At 44.8% G+C, this 16,980-nt stretch overlaps 1 protein-coding gene across 1 annotated transcript in view; it reads left to right on the top strand.

The window, feature by feature from the left end:
- Positions 1-16,980, top strand: part of SCN11A (sodium voltage-gated channel alpha subunit 11) — an 87,244-nt gene that overhangs the window by 6,865 nt on the left and 63,399 nt on the right. The gene's annotated exons all lie outside the window — the stretch shown is intronic.

The following is a 16,980-nucleotide window of genomic DNA, read 5'->3' as shown; positions in this document are numbered from 1 at the left end:
CTATCTTGTAGACAGGTGGACTTCAGCATTTTAATGTTGGCTCTCATGCCACGTAGCCATAACTCTCCAAGCCTTGCTAACTAATTGTCATACAAACATTACTTGTCAAATCCTGGTCGGTGGCAGTTCTATATGTTTCTAAATTTCTTTTTCTGCTGATGGTGTTGTCAGGCTTGTTTTGCCTGCCTCTTCTCCCTTTGGCCACAGGATTATTAATAAAATCCCAGACTCTATCAGATTCTCAGTCTTAAATTAAGTGTTAGATTATTTTCTGTGCAGCCCACAATGGTTTCCATGTGCTTGTATCTGTCCTCCCCACTGAGTGAAGGCAGAAGCTCTGTCTTACCCATTTCTCCGTTTCTCCTTTGCCTCCCTCCCCCACTCAGTGTTTTATAATTTCATAGGAACGCAGGATAAATTTAGGGAATAAATAGAAATGTAAGAAAAAATCAGTCAAAATTTGCTGTTGAGGCCTTCTGGCTTTCTTTAGGGTGGGAGACATGGAGTAGGGCCCAGCAGAGGCAGAGTTGGTGTTCAGAGCCTGGGAGACCTGCCACTCAGCCCACCCCTCCGCTTCTCCCTCCCTTAGGCCCCCTGGCTGCCATCAGATCCAGCCCGAGGAGGATCAGAATGTGGGTACATGGGACCTGGCCACCCAGGAGGCGGGAGGGAGATTGGCCCAGTGCTTGTCATCCCTACATGATGGCTTTGTGGTCTTGGAGAAGCTCCCAGCCTGGGATTGCTCCCACCTCCCACCCCATTCAGGCCCAGCATTTTGTTCCCTCCAATTAACTGTGCATAACAATAAGGAGTGAAAACAAGTGAATTAAGTAATAATTTATCATATTCAGTTCACCATTAACAGCCTTCTAGTGTTTCCTTTGCCCTTTTAAATGAGGCTTTGTTCTGTCGCTCAGCTCTTCGGTGTACTCCACAGGCTTTTAGTGAGTGCCTTCCCTTCCTCCCTTCTCCTCCTCCTGCTTTCCTTAGGCTTTGAAACATGAGTGTCTTTCTGGAAGCAGTTGAGCATCTCCCATCTAGCATCTTTCATCCCATCTAATAGGGAACTTGGATGTTAATTTATGAGCATCAGCTGCAGGCTGGGTGCTGAGAGACGGAAGGGAGGAGGATATGGTCTTTGCCCTGGTCCGTCTTTTAATCTAATTGAGGTGATGAGGCTCATCCAACATGAAATGATCAGAGGAGGAAGGAGGGGACAGTGTTTGTCAGTTCCAGCAAAGGAAGACCTTTCTGTGAGAAAAGCTCCCTGAAGGAGAGGACTTGAACTGAGTCCTGAATGTTGGTGTGAATTTGGGGAGGAAGGAGAGGAGAGGGCAGTGCATGAAGTGGTCTGGCAGAAGTACCGTGTGAGCCACCATCTAGTGTGAGAGAAGGTGAGGTGAGGAAGGTGTCCCAGGTGGTCTGTACACACATGCTCACTTCAAGATGTCATTTGACCAAAATGTCTTAAAAATGAGGCTCAACAACAAAAACAGCATTAACTGAGATTTCTGGGGTCCATTTTAATTTCCAAAATTAAATATAAAGTTGACAGTAAAAAAATAAGACAGTATTACCTTTAATTCTAAATTATGGCAATCCCATGACGTGGAAGCACATTTATTTACTAAAATTTCTTTTGGGGATAGCATATTATTAACTTGAAAGAAATACTCAGATAAATTGCTTGAGAGGGAGGGAAAGTCCCCAAGGGCATACATGTAAAAAAATAGAGGGGGAGGGGAATCTTTGACACTGTTATGCTCAAGGCCTTGAAAGAAATTTGCCTCATTCCTGAGAGGCAAGATGGTAGGAAAATGAGGTGAATAGAAAAACTGGGGGTCCAGTGGGGTTAGGGAAGGCTAAGAGAGATCCCTGAGGGCAGATAAAAGGACACATTATTATTATTTTTTAAAAATGTTTTTATTGATTTTAGAGAGGGAGAGATAGAAACATTAATAAGGAAGTCCTCCCACATGCCCCCTACTGGAGATTGAGCCCCAACCCGGGCATGTGCCCTGACTGGGAATTGAACCAGCCACCTCTGGGTGCATGGGACGATGCTCAACCAATTGAGCCATACCAGTCAGGGCAAAAGGTTACATTCTTTTAATGGTGACCGATGGCCACAGGGTCAAGCATGCCTAGGGTTTGGTTGGACCACCTTTTATAGAGGTAGCCAGGGAATGGTTTTAGAGAGAGAACTGAGCTCATCAGGTTCAGGTTTTGGCAAGAAGCAATTAACCTGAGGCCACATAGCAAAATGAGGAGCAAGGTCCTCCAGTTTCCCCTGTGACACCAGTTATTCTCATTCTGAGCTTGAGTCTCAGCAGATATTACCTCTCTCTATCTCTCTTTTTAAAAAAATCTTTGTTGTTCAGATTATTACAGTTGTTCCTCCCCCCCCCCAACCCCCATATCTCCCCTCCACCCGGTTCCCACTCCACCCTCTGCTCTTACACCCCCCGCCACTGTCCTCATCCATAGGTGTATGATTTTTGTCCAGTCTCTTCCCGCACCCCCACACCCCTTTCCCCCCGAGAATTGTCAGTCCACTCCCTTTCTATGCCCCTGATTCTATTATATTTGCCAGTTTATTCTGTTCATCAGATTTTTTATTCACTTGATGATAGATATGTATTTGTTGTTCATAATTTTTATCTTTACCTTTTTCCTCTTCTTAAAGGATACCTTTCAGTATTTCATATAATACTGGTTTGGTGGTGATGAACTCCACCTTTAGCTTTTTCTTATCTGTGAATATCTTTATCTGACCTTCAATTCTGAATGATAGCTTTGCTGGATAAAGTAATCTTGGTTGTAGGTTCTTGCTATTCATCACTTTGAGTATTTCTTGCCATTCCCTTCTGGCCTGCATAGTTTCTATTGAGAACTCAGCTGATAATCTTATGGGTACTCCCTTGTAGGAAACTAACTGTTTTTCTCTTGCTGCTTTTAAGATTCTCTTCTTATCTTTTGCTCTTGGCATTTTAATTATGATGTGTCTTGGTGTGGCCCTCTTTGGATTCCTTTTGTTTGGGGTTCTCTGAGCTTCCTGGACTTGTAAGTCTATTTCTTTCACCAGGTAGGGGAAGTTTTATGTCATTATTTCTTCAAATAGGTTTTCAATATCTTGCTCTGTGTCTTTTTCTGGCACCCTCATAATTCGAATGTTGGTTCACTTGAAGTTGTCCCAGAGGCTACTTACACTATCTTCATATTTTTGGATTCTTTTTTCATTTTGCTTTTCTGGTTGGGTGTTTTTTACTTCTTTGTACTTCAAATCTTTGACTGGATTCTTGCGATCTTCTAGTCTGCTGTTGGATCTCTGTATAATATTCTTTATTTCAGTCAGTGTATGCTTAATTTTTAGTTGGTCCTTTTTCATATCCTCGGTCTCACTAGACTTATTGAGGGTCTTACTAAATTTATTGGCAGTTTCTAGTAAATTCTTGAAAAACCTTATAACCGTGGTTTTGAACTCTATATCCAGTAGTTTGCTTTCCTCCATTTCTGTCATTTGTGACCTGTTTCTTTGTCTCTGCATTTTGGCTGCTTTCCTTTGTTGATAGAGTGGCTTTGTGTGCTAGGTGTCCTATAGGGGCCAGTGGCTCAGCCTCGCCAATTACCTGAGATGGACACTCTTGGTGCACCCCTTTGTGGGCTGTGTGCACAGTCTTGTTGTAGTTAAGCCTTGATTGTAGTTGGTATCACTGGGAGGAATTGACCTCCAGGCCAATTGGCTGTGAGAATCAGCTGTGTCTACAGTGGGAGAACTTCTGTGCTGGAGACACCCTTCTGGAGCAAGACTTGCTTCAGTGGGGCTTTGGTGCTCACTGAGTCTGCCTCCTGAGTGTGTCCCTTATGGATCTGAGGAGGTGTAATATGGATGGTCCCACTCTGACCACTGGGTACACTGGCATCTCTAAGGAGGTGCTAATTTAGCCTCTGCCTGAGGCTACTCAGCAGGAGCTATGAAGAGATCTGCAGATTCCTTTTCTTTGTTTGGGATTTGGAGGTGCCCAGCTGAGGCCCAGCTGTGAAGCAATGCAAGCTGCTGTGGGGCCTTGGGCCTTCTTTTGGATGTTCTAGGTCTCTCTGACCCAGCTGCAGTTTGTTAGGTAATTTTAGATTGCAAAGGGCCAGGTCATTCATATGCAAAAGCCTCTGCGCACAGCTTGGGTGGGGCGGGGTCTCAGGGAATCCACAGGGTGGAGCAAACAGCTATGGCTGATCCTCAGCCATGCCCTAAGAGGTCCCAGGTCTCAGTGGCTTGAGGTAACTGCTGCAAGCACCTCTGAGAGAAAGCCGCCCTCGAGTTCCACCCGCTGCCAGACAGTCAGTTTCTCCCCATATGAGTCTGGGTCTCCAGAGACTCACCCGGAACAGGAGTCAGGGCCGTCGGGAGCTTGTGTCTCTCCCAATTGAAAAACACAACCGCATCCTCAGTTGCCAGCCCTTTCCGCGCGTGCCTCTGTGCCTCTGCACTTTACTTCCACACCTCCTCTGAGTCTCAGTGTGCTTTTCTCTTTCCTTCTAATTGTAGAATTTCCACTCAGCCAGCCTTCCTGTGGTTCTGGATGATGTCCGTTTGTCTTTTAGGTGTATTTTTGAAGTGGTTGTGCGAGGCAGCAATTTCAGGTGTTTACCTATGCCGCCATCTTGGTTTCTCTATTGCCTCTCTTCTATGCACAGTGTGAATTCATTTCTGGATGCATTTACATTTGCTCCAAAAATACAAACACCTGCTTTCTATCTAATCAGTAAAAGCAGAGAAAAAAAAGCTGAAATGGCCAAACAACGGGGCATTCATCTTCAGGGGTCACTGAACCACACAGCCCTTGGCCACCTGTAGCCTCTAATGGATGGGCAAGAGGAGGGCGGGGACGGAGGACAGAGGGGAGCTGGGGAAGGCAGCTTCATGGGCAGGTCAGACGCATTGCTTCCTGTTGGAACTCTCTTCCTCCATGTGTCCTCTGAGGAGTGGCAGCACAGTTATCTGATGTCACAGCAGGACACTGAGTTTTTCTTCAAAATCTAAACCTTTTCCTCTCTCTTATAAGCTTCGTGGTGCTTCCCCTTTAAGACTTTTCCTTGCCTTTTCCTTTCCTTCCTCCTTAACAAGGGCAAACTGAGAAGAATGAAGCCAGAGTAAATTGAGAAAATATTTGAAGCCTATTAAGTGTGGCTACAAGTTTATTGTGATTCCTAAGTTAATTATATCCTTTTTGACTCCCAGCCAGTCCCTTCGCTGAGCTTCCATATAGACTTGGCCATCTCTCCAGCCTCAGGCTGGCAGCATGCCTCTGCCCGCCTTGCTCTTTCCCACCATCCCTTTCCCCATCCCTCCTGCGCAGACAAGTCAGTAGTTCACTGTAGCTGCTTCTTGTTGGAGCTTAAACTCGGTAGGGGCTATGGTGGGTATGAAGAATTTGGAATTCTATGTATTTGTATCTTGTGTGGGGTAGGGACATGGTTGCTAGTGGGAGACCATATGTAAATGTTAACTCTCACCACAGCTATATGCATTTATTTTAGCTTGTACTTTACAAAGTGTTATCCTTGATCATCTAAATCTTGTGAATATTTTGTACAGTAAGTGTTACCAGGGCCATTTATGGATTAAGAAACTGAGGCTCAGAGAACAAGGTAGAATTCCAGGTCAGGTCTTTGATTTTTAAGTCCTGTGTGTGTTCGTGTTTTCCTTCTATACTGTACTGTTTTCCAAATAACAATAAAGTTGTGCCTTTGAATAACATCTAAGAGTATTCAGAGGGACGTTCAGACATATTGCCTCATTTATTTTGAAAATAATGTGATGTTGGTGCTATCCCCATTCCGGAGTTCTTTAGGAATTCTTCCTCCCGCATCCATCGCCAGGCTGGCAGTGGGAGCTGCGTGAATCCATTGATTGGTTCAGCTCCTTCTCCAGAAATTTTTTCTGAGAATGAAAGGGATTAGCATGTAAATACAGTGGTTGAGAGTGGCCATTTTCGGTCAGGTCAAGATGGACCAGAGGAAGCCAGTATACAGCAAGACAAGAGAGCAAAGAGGGTAGGGAATAGCAACAGCAAAGAACTCCCAACACAACAACAACAAAAAACCCAAGTAGGGATAGAAGTTTATGAGGTTCCTACCCGTATTCAGTCTTTGGTTCTAGTCCATGAGGGTCTACAGCCTCTTTTCCCTTGGATTCTGTATGAATCCTGTTTCCTGCTAATAAAGTCTCTTTTATTTGCAAATACTGTGTACTAAGGTTAGGATTTTGATTACTTGCAGCCAAAATAATCCTTAATAATACATATCAGAAAGTAGAAGCTAAGTGAACTAAATGTTAACTATAGGTACAAGGAAGGAAGTGTGGATGTTAGAGAATGGAGCAGTTTTCACTGTTGGGTTGCAGGAGACCTCATGAGCTGGGCATTGAAGCATTTGCTTAGTATCTACATGTATGTGAAGCCCTTTGGTAAACTCTTTGGACAGAATAGAGAATACACAGGAGCCATCTATTAGGAAGTTTCCAAGTATAGTAGATACTTTTGGTATCCCTGTCACATTCCCTTAGCCGATCCCTGATTTCAGCTAAAGCTGTGGTGGACAGTTCCTGCATGCTAACAGCATCCCGCCTTGAGGGGCTGTCTTGCTTCTCTTGGCTTTTCTGTCTCAGTGCTTTCTCCAAAGCCCTCGGAGCTCTCTCAGCCCATAAGCAAGCATAACCCAGAGATTTGGAGGTTGAAGGGAAATGATTGCCCAACTGATATTTGGAGGATTTGCTTTCAAGGTGACTTATGGCTGGCTGATCAATTGATTCTGGCTATTGCAAGAAGTCTCATTGCCTCTCCACATGAAGTCTCCATATGGCTGATTGAGTATTTTCACAGCATGGTGGCTGTTCAAAAGAGCAAGAAAGAAGCCACCTTACCTTTTTTGACTGAGCCTCAGAAATTGCACATTTTCACTTCTGCAATGTCATGTTGGTTACCCCTGTTCAATTTGGGATGAGACTATGTAGTCTCAAAATGGCTACTCTTAACCACTGTATTTGCATGCTAATATCAGAGATAAGGGTCATTGGACCATCTTGGAGGCTGCTAATGTCCCTGTGGACAACCCTCAGCTGATAGAGGATGTAAGCCAGAGGATAAATACCCAGCCTCCTAATTCTCAAGTACATTCATTCTACATGGTTCCTCAGAGGCTCCCCAAAGAGGCTGAGCTCCAGTTGGCAATAACAGTAATAATTTCAAGTGCACACCCTTTCGTGGCTTCTCCTCCTTCTTAGACTTCCATTTCTTTCTCCCTTACTCCTGTTTCCTGGGATCACTCCCAAATAAACTCCTGCATCAAAGTGCTTGTCTACCAGTAATGCTTTTGGAGAAACCCAAATAAAAACACAAAATAATTTTGAAATGGTGTGGAGCTGATCATAAACGTATATGCCACAATCTGCTATTGGAATATTGATGATTACTCATGTAGAGGGAGCTCACATGTACTAGTACAAGGATGACATGGTTGGGAAAGGCTTTATAGAAACAGCAGGGATTGAGGGATTGAGAGATTGGGAAAGTGAGAAAAAGAGTAAGAGGAGGGAGAGATATCTGTAATCTCTCTATATAAAAGCCTAATATGGTAAGTGTCCGACCGTTTGTTTAACCAGTTGCTATGACATGCACTGACCACCAGGGGCAGACGCTCCAACCGGTAGGTTAACTTGCTGCTGGGGTCTGGCCGATCAGGACTGGGCAAGTCGGGCTGGACATGCCCTGGAGCCCTCTGGCGGTCCCTCCCCTGCCAGACACCTGACCCTGATTGCCCTGACCAATCGGGACTGGGCAAGACAGCCCCCATCGGCCCTGATTGGGACTGGGCAAGATGGGCCAGACACGCCCTGGAGCCAACCTCCTATGGTCCCTCCTTGGCCTCTAAAATATTTCTTCTAATTAATTTCCTTTCAATGTGCACAAATCTGTGCACTTGGCCTCTAGTACTATCAATAATAAAAAATATATTTTTAAAAAAGAGCAAGAGGAGGGCACTTTAGCAATACTCAGAGTGGGCGCAGGGCCTAGGCAGGGCAGGGCACAGAGAAGAGCTAGATATGGCTGGGGCAGGAGCGGTCAATATGTGGGACAGTCTACCAGGGAGGGGCTGGGGCAGGCTGTCCATTAAGAAGGCCATTGTGACAGTCTAGGTGAGAGATCTGAAGGGCTTGTACTAGGTCAGATTGACTTGAAATGAAGGATGGGAGTAAAGAACAAGATCTCACAAAGGGGGACCTGCTAGGGCTTCCTTCCCAGAACCAGACATACCTGGTACAGAAATGAGGAGCCAGAGCTGGGTTTCAGAAAGGACTGTGAGGAGGTTAGCAGTTCTTTTATTCATTCACAAATAATTACTAAGCACCTATTAAATGATATGTATTGTTATAATGGGGCCATAGTAGTGAACAAGATCATGAAACTGTGTCCTCAATGAGCATGTTTCCATAAGGATCTACCAAGGAATCTCCCTTACAACTTGGAAGGCAAATGATTCCTAGGAAATGGATTCTGTACCTCCTCAGAGCTGCGTCCCCAAAATCAGTCCCAGCTAGTTCTGCCACAAGATGTTCTGTTCAGTTTGGCTGTGCACAGCCACTGTGACATACATCACACCCTCAGCATTACCCAATAACATCTGTTTGTTTATGTGGATGTCTAATTGTCAATTAGATATCAGCAGTGATACACATTAGGGAAACAGAAGACTTGGTAGTTACACATAAGTATAAATGAAAAGCTTAAGACAGTGCCGGTTTCCATGCCTGTTACTCAATACAAGTTCAAGTTCAAACTCCTTAGTGATATTCAAGTGGTATGCAAGGCCATGCAAAGCATCCCTTCATCCTCTTCTAGGCTCCTCCTTTTGCTACTATTCCATCCTCATGGAACCACTTGACATTTTCTACACATGCCTGTGTGTCCTTGTTCATACTTTTCCATCTCTACTTTATTTGCACACTGAGTTCTTACTCATCCTCTGAGCCTTAGTCCAAATCCCATCTCCTCTTGGAAATCTTTCCAGAATGAGTCGCTCCCTGTTCTGTGCTGTGGAGGCTCTGTTTGAGTCTTGCTTGCAGCTTTTTGATACTCTTGTTTTGTAGTTCTTTGTACACCTTTATCATCATTGGGCTGCATGCTCCTTAAGGGTTCAGGTCTTGGTTTGGTATTTCCAGGTGCTCTGCAATTGTGGAGGTTCAATGTTATCTTTGCTAAATAAACAGATGGGAGATGTGGCTTTTGATGCACCACACTTGGCCACTGATGGCGAAGCTGGTCAGCTTGTCAGATGGCAGGACTGAAACTGGCAGGGCTTGCTGCCCACTAGCAACCAAGAGTGGTGACAATGCTGTATGGCTCCAGGGATGCAAAAGTGGGGGCATCCTGACCATGCTCTGATGTTAGTATTCTCTTATTATGAGGACTCAGGTGTTCTTCTCTGTCAAATGCACGGAGAGGTGAATCTGGGAATGTCCCAATGCAAACCCCATACTGCTTGGGTGGTCTGTCTGTGTATTACTCTTTGACACTTAAGTTCTTCCATTTGGAATCATTTGCATTTACCTTGAAGATGGATGTAGAAAGATTTTCTGAAACTTCAGAGTTCGAAGTCTGAATATGACTAAATAGCTTAGGAAAAATAATGTTTGCAGAGTTTGTATTTGAAAAGACCAGGGCCTTTTAAAATAATGGGTTTAGAGGTCTCCTTTACCTCTTCAAATGCATACTTTTTTATTCATGTAAAAAAATGCTTATTAACTCCAAGTGCTTCTCCTATTCGTTGGTCTTCTCTTATTCTGAGAGTCACCCTGAAATTAGACAAGGGCTTAGATTTCTGACCACTGCTTCAAAAAGTCAGGTCATGTCTGCAGTGCGCCAGGCTGGTACTAGTCCCATGTCTGATTTCAGTTCCTCTCTGTGGGATCTAGGTGTTGAGTCAGCAAAGCAGCCAGGTCTTTTCCTTCTTAAAAATTAACAGATACTTACGTCTAGTGTGTGCAGAGTGCTTTTACAGCTATTGTTACATTTGCTTCTTAAGACTAAGGATATTTGAAAGAATTATCCCATTTTATAGGGAGAAAATTAAGGTTCAGTGATACTGAGTGATCCACTCACTATCATGCAGCTTATAGTGATGGAGTTGTGACTCCTGCCAGGTTTTCTGGGACTAGTGTTTAGTGTCCTTTCTGACAGGACTGGAATCTGCCTGTGATGCCAATCCACCACTCCTTTAAACACCTATTTCTTACCTCCTTCTTCTTTGTAAACACCCATCTTGTATCCTTTATCACAGCTGTCAGCGAGCCTCTGGAAGGTGACAATGGCTGAAAATAGCTTATGGTGTGACACCTCCCAAAGAGATTTAAATTTCCCCCCAGAATTAACAAAACAGAAGTTTATGTGGGGGAGTTTGAGTTTGATGACAGATCGATTGTGGAGATGCTTTGAGGCCAAGGGGTCTTCTTGGCGTCCCTTATGACAACCACATAACAAGCACGCATTTTCCTGGGTCTGAACCCCCAGTGTTGATGGCACAAGAGAAAAGGAAGGAGAAGGAGTAGATTGGGTGCCTTGTAAACAGTCTCACATGATGAGCCTCAGGAGGTCCTGGGGGGCGAGACCTCGAGTCCCCCGGTTAGGTGGCCTGCAGGATAGTCTGGATTCAGGAACACAGCATGGCTTTCATAGACCTTTCTGTATTCTCTCACCCACTTGGATGGGGCCAAAGGAAAAAACAAGAAGCTGTTTCTTTATTAATGATGCTTTCTGCAGAGTTAGATTAAGCACTGATTAAAGGCAGATGCTTCCAAAGTATAAATGTAAGTACCATCTCAGTCACTTCTCCTGTTACAGGGTTTCCTACACGATTCTTTAAAATCATTTTGGCTCTCTTCCCATTTGCCTTCCTCCATGCTCTCCACCCAGCTTCTGAGCCGCTCCTCCCAGAAGGGCTCCGACTGCTGGGAGCAGGAGCTCAGACTCAGAGAGAGACTTGCTCCGAGGAGAGAGCTTTGAGAGGGGCCACTGGGGCTGCTGTCTAGAGCCACCTCTCCAGAAGGCAGGTAAGTCTGAGATGGGGACAGCCCTATCCTCTGTTCTTTCAAGTCTGGACTTGCCACTATGGAACCTGCCGTGTGTGTGTGTGTGGTGTGTGTGTGTGTGTGTGTGTGTGTTTTCCCATCAGGATGGATTATAGGTCTCTGTAACTATTCCTGCTCAAATTAGAGGCAGAGACCAGGTGACTCAGTGGTGGGGTCTATCAGGTAGTGCTCCTTTCAGATGCTCTGAGAGGGGCATGGTGCCAGGAGGGGCTCACCACATGGACTTGGTGTTAGGAATTGGACTTTGCTAGTAAAGCTGTGCTCAAGCCTTGTCTCTGTCAGGCCGTGGTACAAATTGTCCAGATATTTTCTGAATTCCTGTGGCCAGGTAACTTAATCAGAAATTGATGTATACTTTTTCTTTTTTCTGAAGGGCTAGCACACTAATCTTGGGATTCATTTTAGATTGAGATCAGTTGTGCTACAGTCTATTCCTGTTCCTTTGCTTTCTGCTTTTCTTATGGGATCTAGAAAGGGGATATTGTTTTTTGTAACCCACTTTAATGAACATGGTCACCAAAGCCAAGAACTTGCTGTTCAGACCACCACCCAAAACAAACAAGGGGGCATCTTACCGGGTACATTTATCATTGGGCTATCTGCTTGGTTGGGAGGGAGGGCCTCATGGTGGGGCCAGTGGAATGCCTCTGGGAGTGAGATGTGATTGGGGAGGTGGCAGTGAGGCTGATGTCCTGGGAAGCATGTCACACACAGTGAGGATGCTGTAGACCCAGCCCAGCTGGAAGCTATGTGTCTTTCTTCTCCTGATTCCCTTCTCTCACCTCCTTGGGATGTCTTAGCTTTGAGTCTGAAGAACTAGGCAGGTAGGTGGGTTGCAGGAATGCCCCAGCACTTACGTATGTGGTCACAGGCAAGTATCTCAATTTTTCTAAACTCCAATGTTTTCTTCTGTAAATGTGGATGGCATAATATCCACTTTGTACATTTCTTGGGAAATGATGAGAGGGAAATTCTTAATTCATTTAAAGCATTGACACAGGGCTTAGCCTATAGCTTATAGCTGTATGAACCTCAAGGTAGACCTTTGGCATTTTGAGTTGTATGGACCAGGTCCATATTGGAATGTTCTGGGCATGCAGTTGCAAACCTTTGATGACTTCCTCAGTGACTTCGCTTACTGGTTAGTGTAAGTGTGAATGTTAGGTTAACCAGTTTGGCTCCTTACCAAGAGAGAAACCTAGAGAGAAACTCTAGTCAGGAAGATATAAGGTTAAAACCTCTGCCTCTTAAGAGAAGGTCACAGATAATTCACCCTAATTCCAGATGAAGGTTTCCTTTCAGAAATACCTTAAGGATAATTTTTATCTCATGAGATTGTCCTGATAATTAAATTTTACCTGGAATAGGGTTGATGCCATTAGATGATTCCTATTATAGTAAAAATGTTTGTGATAAAGCAATGATTGAAAAGTTCATGATGTAAAATTGCATATGTATTACAATGATAGCTATGCAAATTATACACAATAAGACTATGGAAAAAAATATTCCAAAATGTCAAAACTTGCGTATGTTGGGTGGCTTTGGTGTTGGGTGGCTTTGGTGTGTGGGTAATCATTTCCTTTTCTAGTTTTCTAAATTTTATTTAATGGGTGACTCTATTAGCCAGGGCCCTGGCAGGAAACAGATGGCACATTCAAACTGGGCATTGCGAGGATGCTTTATTAAAGGGACATTTTACAAAGGTATGGGCAGAGCTCAGTAACAGAATCATTGAAGGTGCAGTTCTCAAATGTGTTGATAGTGGGTGCCATTACACCCCACATTTGCAGGGCAAGGGGATGGAGGTGCTATGGAACCTGGGAGAGAGCTGCGTGGGTGGGCCATCTGACAGCCACTATGGCCCATGGCCACTGTCAGGGAGAGAGTTGGGGAGGAAAAGCCTGACCTCACTCTCCACCATTCTCTGGTCCCTTGCTGGTGCCTCCCATTGACCAAACCCAACCAGAAGCCAAAGTTCAAGGGACCCTAAAGAGAGTTCCATATGTATCAGCTTCATGGGCACTGAGCAGGGTGGAGAAGGATGGGGAGAGGTCTGGAGGGCAAACTGACAATGTCCAGCACACAAGGCTATGTCACTTTTATAATTGCAGGAAAAGTCATAAGAAACAAAACCCTTTGCTTTGCTCAGTGCTTTCACACCTGCATACACTTCCCTTTCTCCTCCCAGCTCAGTGACTTTGGATTCTTCATAACTGTGCCTCTTTTGGACCCCCACAGTACCCAATGCTTCCCCCTAGTGCACCCACACTCACCGTGTGGTTTATTCTGCATCCTTGACTTAACTGACCCCGCCCCCCCCCCCCCCCCTTACAAGACCCTGAGGGCTGGGGATGGTGTTTTGTTTTGTTTTTTAAAATTTTGTTTTATTGCTGAAAAAATTACAAAGAGTATTATATATGTCTACTTTTCTTTCTCCCCTTGAGTTTCCCCTGGCCTCCATACCCCCCAGTGTCTTGTGTCCACTGATTATGCTTATATGCATGCATACAAGTCCTTCAGTTGATCTCTCTTTTTTTTTTTTAAATATATTTTATTGATTTTTCACAGAGAGGAAGGGAGAAAGATAGAGAGAGTTAGAAACATCGATGGGAGAGAAACATCGATCAGCTGCCTCTTGCACATCCCCCACCGGGGATGTGCCCACAACCCAGGTACATGCCCTTGACCGGAATCGAACCCGGGACCTTTCAGTCCGCAGGCTGACGCTCTATCCACTGAGCCAAACCAGTTTCGGCCCTTCAGTTGATTTCTTACCCACCCTCCCAACCCTCCCCAGCCTTCCCACTGTAGTTTGACAGTCTGTTTGATGTTGCTGTGCCTCTGTATCTATTTTTTTTTTATTAGTTAAGGTATTACAAATGTGTCACTTCAAAACCCCAGTATCTAGCACAGGAATGAATGAACAATTGGAGTTAAGGTCTATATCTATACTAGTATATATAAAAGCCTAAATGACTGTTATGACGGAACAACAGGTCGCTATGATGTGCACTGACCACCAGGCGGCAAACACTCAATGCAGGAGCTTCCCCCAGCCCGCAGGCCCCAGTGTCAAGGCTGGGATGAGGAACCAGGGGTAGGTGGCAGCGGACACGGCCCCATTCCCAGGGGGGTCGAGGGCCAGCTCCCTCCTTGGGGCCGGTGGCCAACTCCCTGGTCTCTCCCTCGTACCCTCCCCCTTCCTCCCCGCCGCTGGCAGATCCCAATCAGCCCACCACCCACCTGCCCTGGTGGTGGTTGGCCCCTCCCCTGAGCCAGCAGGTTCTGATCACCCAATTGGGGTGGGGCCCTGGGCTGGGATGGGGAACAAGGGGTGGGAGGCTGCAGACGCTGGTAGCAAGGGAAGGAGGAGGGGGTGGGATGGGGTGGTAGGGAGATGGGAAACCTGATCAGCCCTGATCACCGGCCAGGCCTAGGGACCCCACCCATGCATGAATTTCATGCACCAGGCCTCTAGTATCTCTATAAAGCTTATAGATGTGAAGTAAGGCCTGAAGCTACCTAGTCTTAACTGCAAGTGAATTCCTGAGGAATTTAGGCACTCTGCTTAGGGAAGTGAGGCCTTGGTCCTCTTTCCTAGGTGTCTGTCTATTCAGGGAGAGCAGGCCTATGAGCTGGCTGGGCCAGTCAGTCCTCAGAGGAGTATGAGCAGAACCCTCACTGACAGGCAGCTCCCACGTCATGGCGGTCTCGCAGAGCCTTCTCTTGCCCTCCAGTCCCTGTGATTTCCCATGTCAAATCACAATTCACATGTTTTAGGACGGCAAGTTGAGATTATGCTTGCTTCCTTTACAACTCAAGGGGATTTCGAGCATGTCACTATACCTGGTATTTCGACTCTGTTTTGAATCAGAGGATGTTTTGAGCCCTCAAAGGATTTTTACATTCCTTTTACAATCTTATAAAAGTAACAAGTACATGCACTAAATCAAATAGCTCAGGAGGAAAGTATGTTTGGAAGGATATTACATGAAAAATACAATGTCTCAACCTTCACCTATATTCTCACTCCCACTTTTAACTCTTTCAGTTTTTCAGTCTTCTAGTCATTGTTTTGTTAATAAATAATTCTCTTAACTTCTGTTTCTTGATTTATAAAGTTTAGGCAGGAGTTATTGAATTGTCCCTGTGTGAGATGAGGAATTTATCTTACTGACAGCAATCCTTCTGCTGTTCTTATGATTCTTCCAGTTCTTGTTATTTTAAATTTGGTTTCACACTCAATTCCCTGCATAATTTTATGCCATAGACTTATACTTGCATTCCTTGATCTCTCCACTTGCAGGTCTCACAAGCAGCTTCAATTCCATGTGTTTTAAGTCGAATCCATTCCTGCAAAGCTTTCTCCTTCCCTAGTCTCTCTATCAGAGTGAATAGCACCACTCTTTGACCCAGCTGCCCAAGCCAAGAACCTTAGTTCCTTACTGTCCTCAAATCCTTTCCTCCCCATTAATTACTTATCAAGGCTATTTCTTAAGTGATTGTCAAGTCCATCCACTCTATTAGGTCATCGTCTGTGATTGTGATTTATTGTAATAGTTTTCAAGCTGATTTTTCCGATTCTAGCCTCCCTCCTTCTCCTCATCCTAAACCCTATTTATTCTTACCAGTTAGAGGGATATTAAAAAAACTTGATAGTGGTACTCCTCTTTAATAATAACAATAACAACAACAATAATGATAACAACCCACCCTTTAGCAACTCTCCATTAGGATGACTGAAGTCCATGATCTTTACTAAGGATTATAGGGGCCCCCGTGCTCTCCCAGTGCTGACTAGAGCCTTTTCTGGCCATGCCACTCCACAAACTCTCCTTTTCTGGCAAACAGAACTTGTTGATGGACACTGTATTCTTTTTCACCCAGGGGTCCCTGTTCATGCTATTTGCTCCTCCTGCAAAACTCTTAGGCCCCCCCCCTTTTTTTTTTTGTCTAAGTCTTATATCTCCTTCAGTATTTAACTGAGACGTTAAAGCTCAGGTAGGCCATCCCTGATGCCTCAAAGCTAGATGCCTATCCTATGCAGACGTATTACCCTCTACTTCTCACTATAGTAGCATTTGTCTTACTTATTGTAACTTCCTGTCTTTATCTGTCTTCTCCCTTGCACTAGGATGGCATGACTGTAGGGCCAGGAGGAGGGACTGTGTTTTTCTTCACCATTGGTGCCTAGCACTATGCCCAGAACAGACATTGAGCACAATGGTTGTTGAATGATCTTGAATTCCCCTTCAGAATTCCTGTGAGTAGTTTGCGAGTCAATCCTAGGTTGGCATTCAGTAAAATAAAGGAGAGAATGGTTGGCATGGAGAATAAAGGCATTCAGCCTGAACACTATTGCTTTTTCTCAGAATCTAGTTTTAAGATTGGGGCTGAAGAGAAAGTCCTTATAGAAGGGGCTCTCAGGGATAGGGCTATTTGGGAAAGCTATCATCACATGGTAGAGTGACCCTATTTGTTTGACAAATCTTGATTTCTTGGGGTCTTGTTTCTGCCAGATCTGGGTTTCAGAAGTAAAGGAGCTGGTGTAGGATCATAGATGTTAGTATAAATGTTCATGCCTGTGTTCCACGCTGATCAGATGTGAGAAAACAAACATGTAATTAGTTTTGATTTTGCAACCCACAGCTATGGACCACTTGATTCCCTATTCCTTCCTCTCCCATTTACACAATGGCCGCTTGTCTGCCATCTTCAGGCCTCACTTCAATAGTTCCGCTGCTTGGATCTTATTGTCTTAGTACTCTATGCTTGGTCTGAATTTTAGAGACTGGGCTTATTCTGCCTCTTGTTCCGAATTCAACCTCCCACTT

The sequence above is a fragment of the Myotis myotis genome, unplaced genomic scaffold (assembly GCF_014108235.1).
Source record: "Myotis myotis isolate mMyoMyo1 unplaced genomic scaffold, mMyoMyo1.p scaffold_m19_p_13, whole genome shotgun sequence".
Classification (NCBI taxonomy): Eukaryota; Metazoa; Chordata; class Mammalia; order Chiroptera; family Vespertilionidae; genus Myotis; species Myotis myotis.
This window is presented reverse-complemented; position numbering and strand designations above follow the sequence as displayed.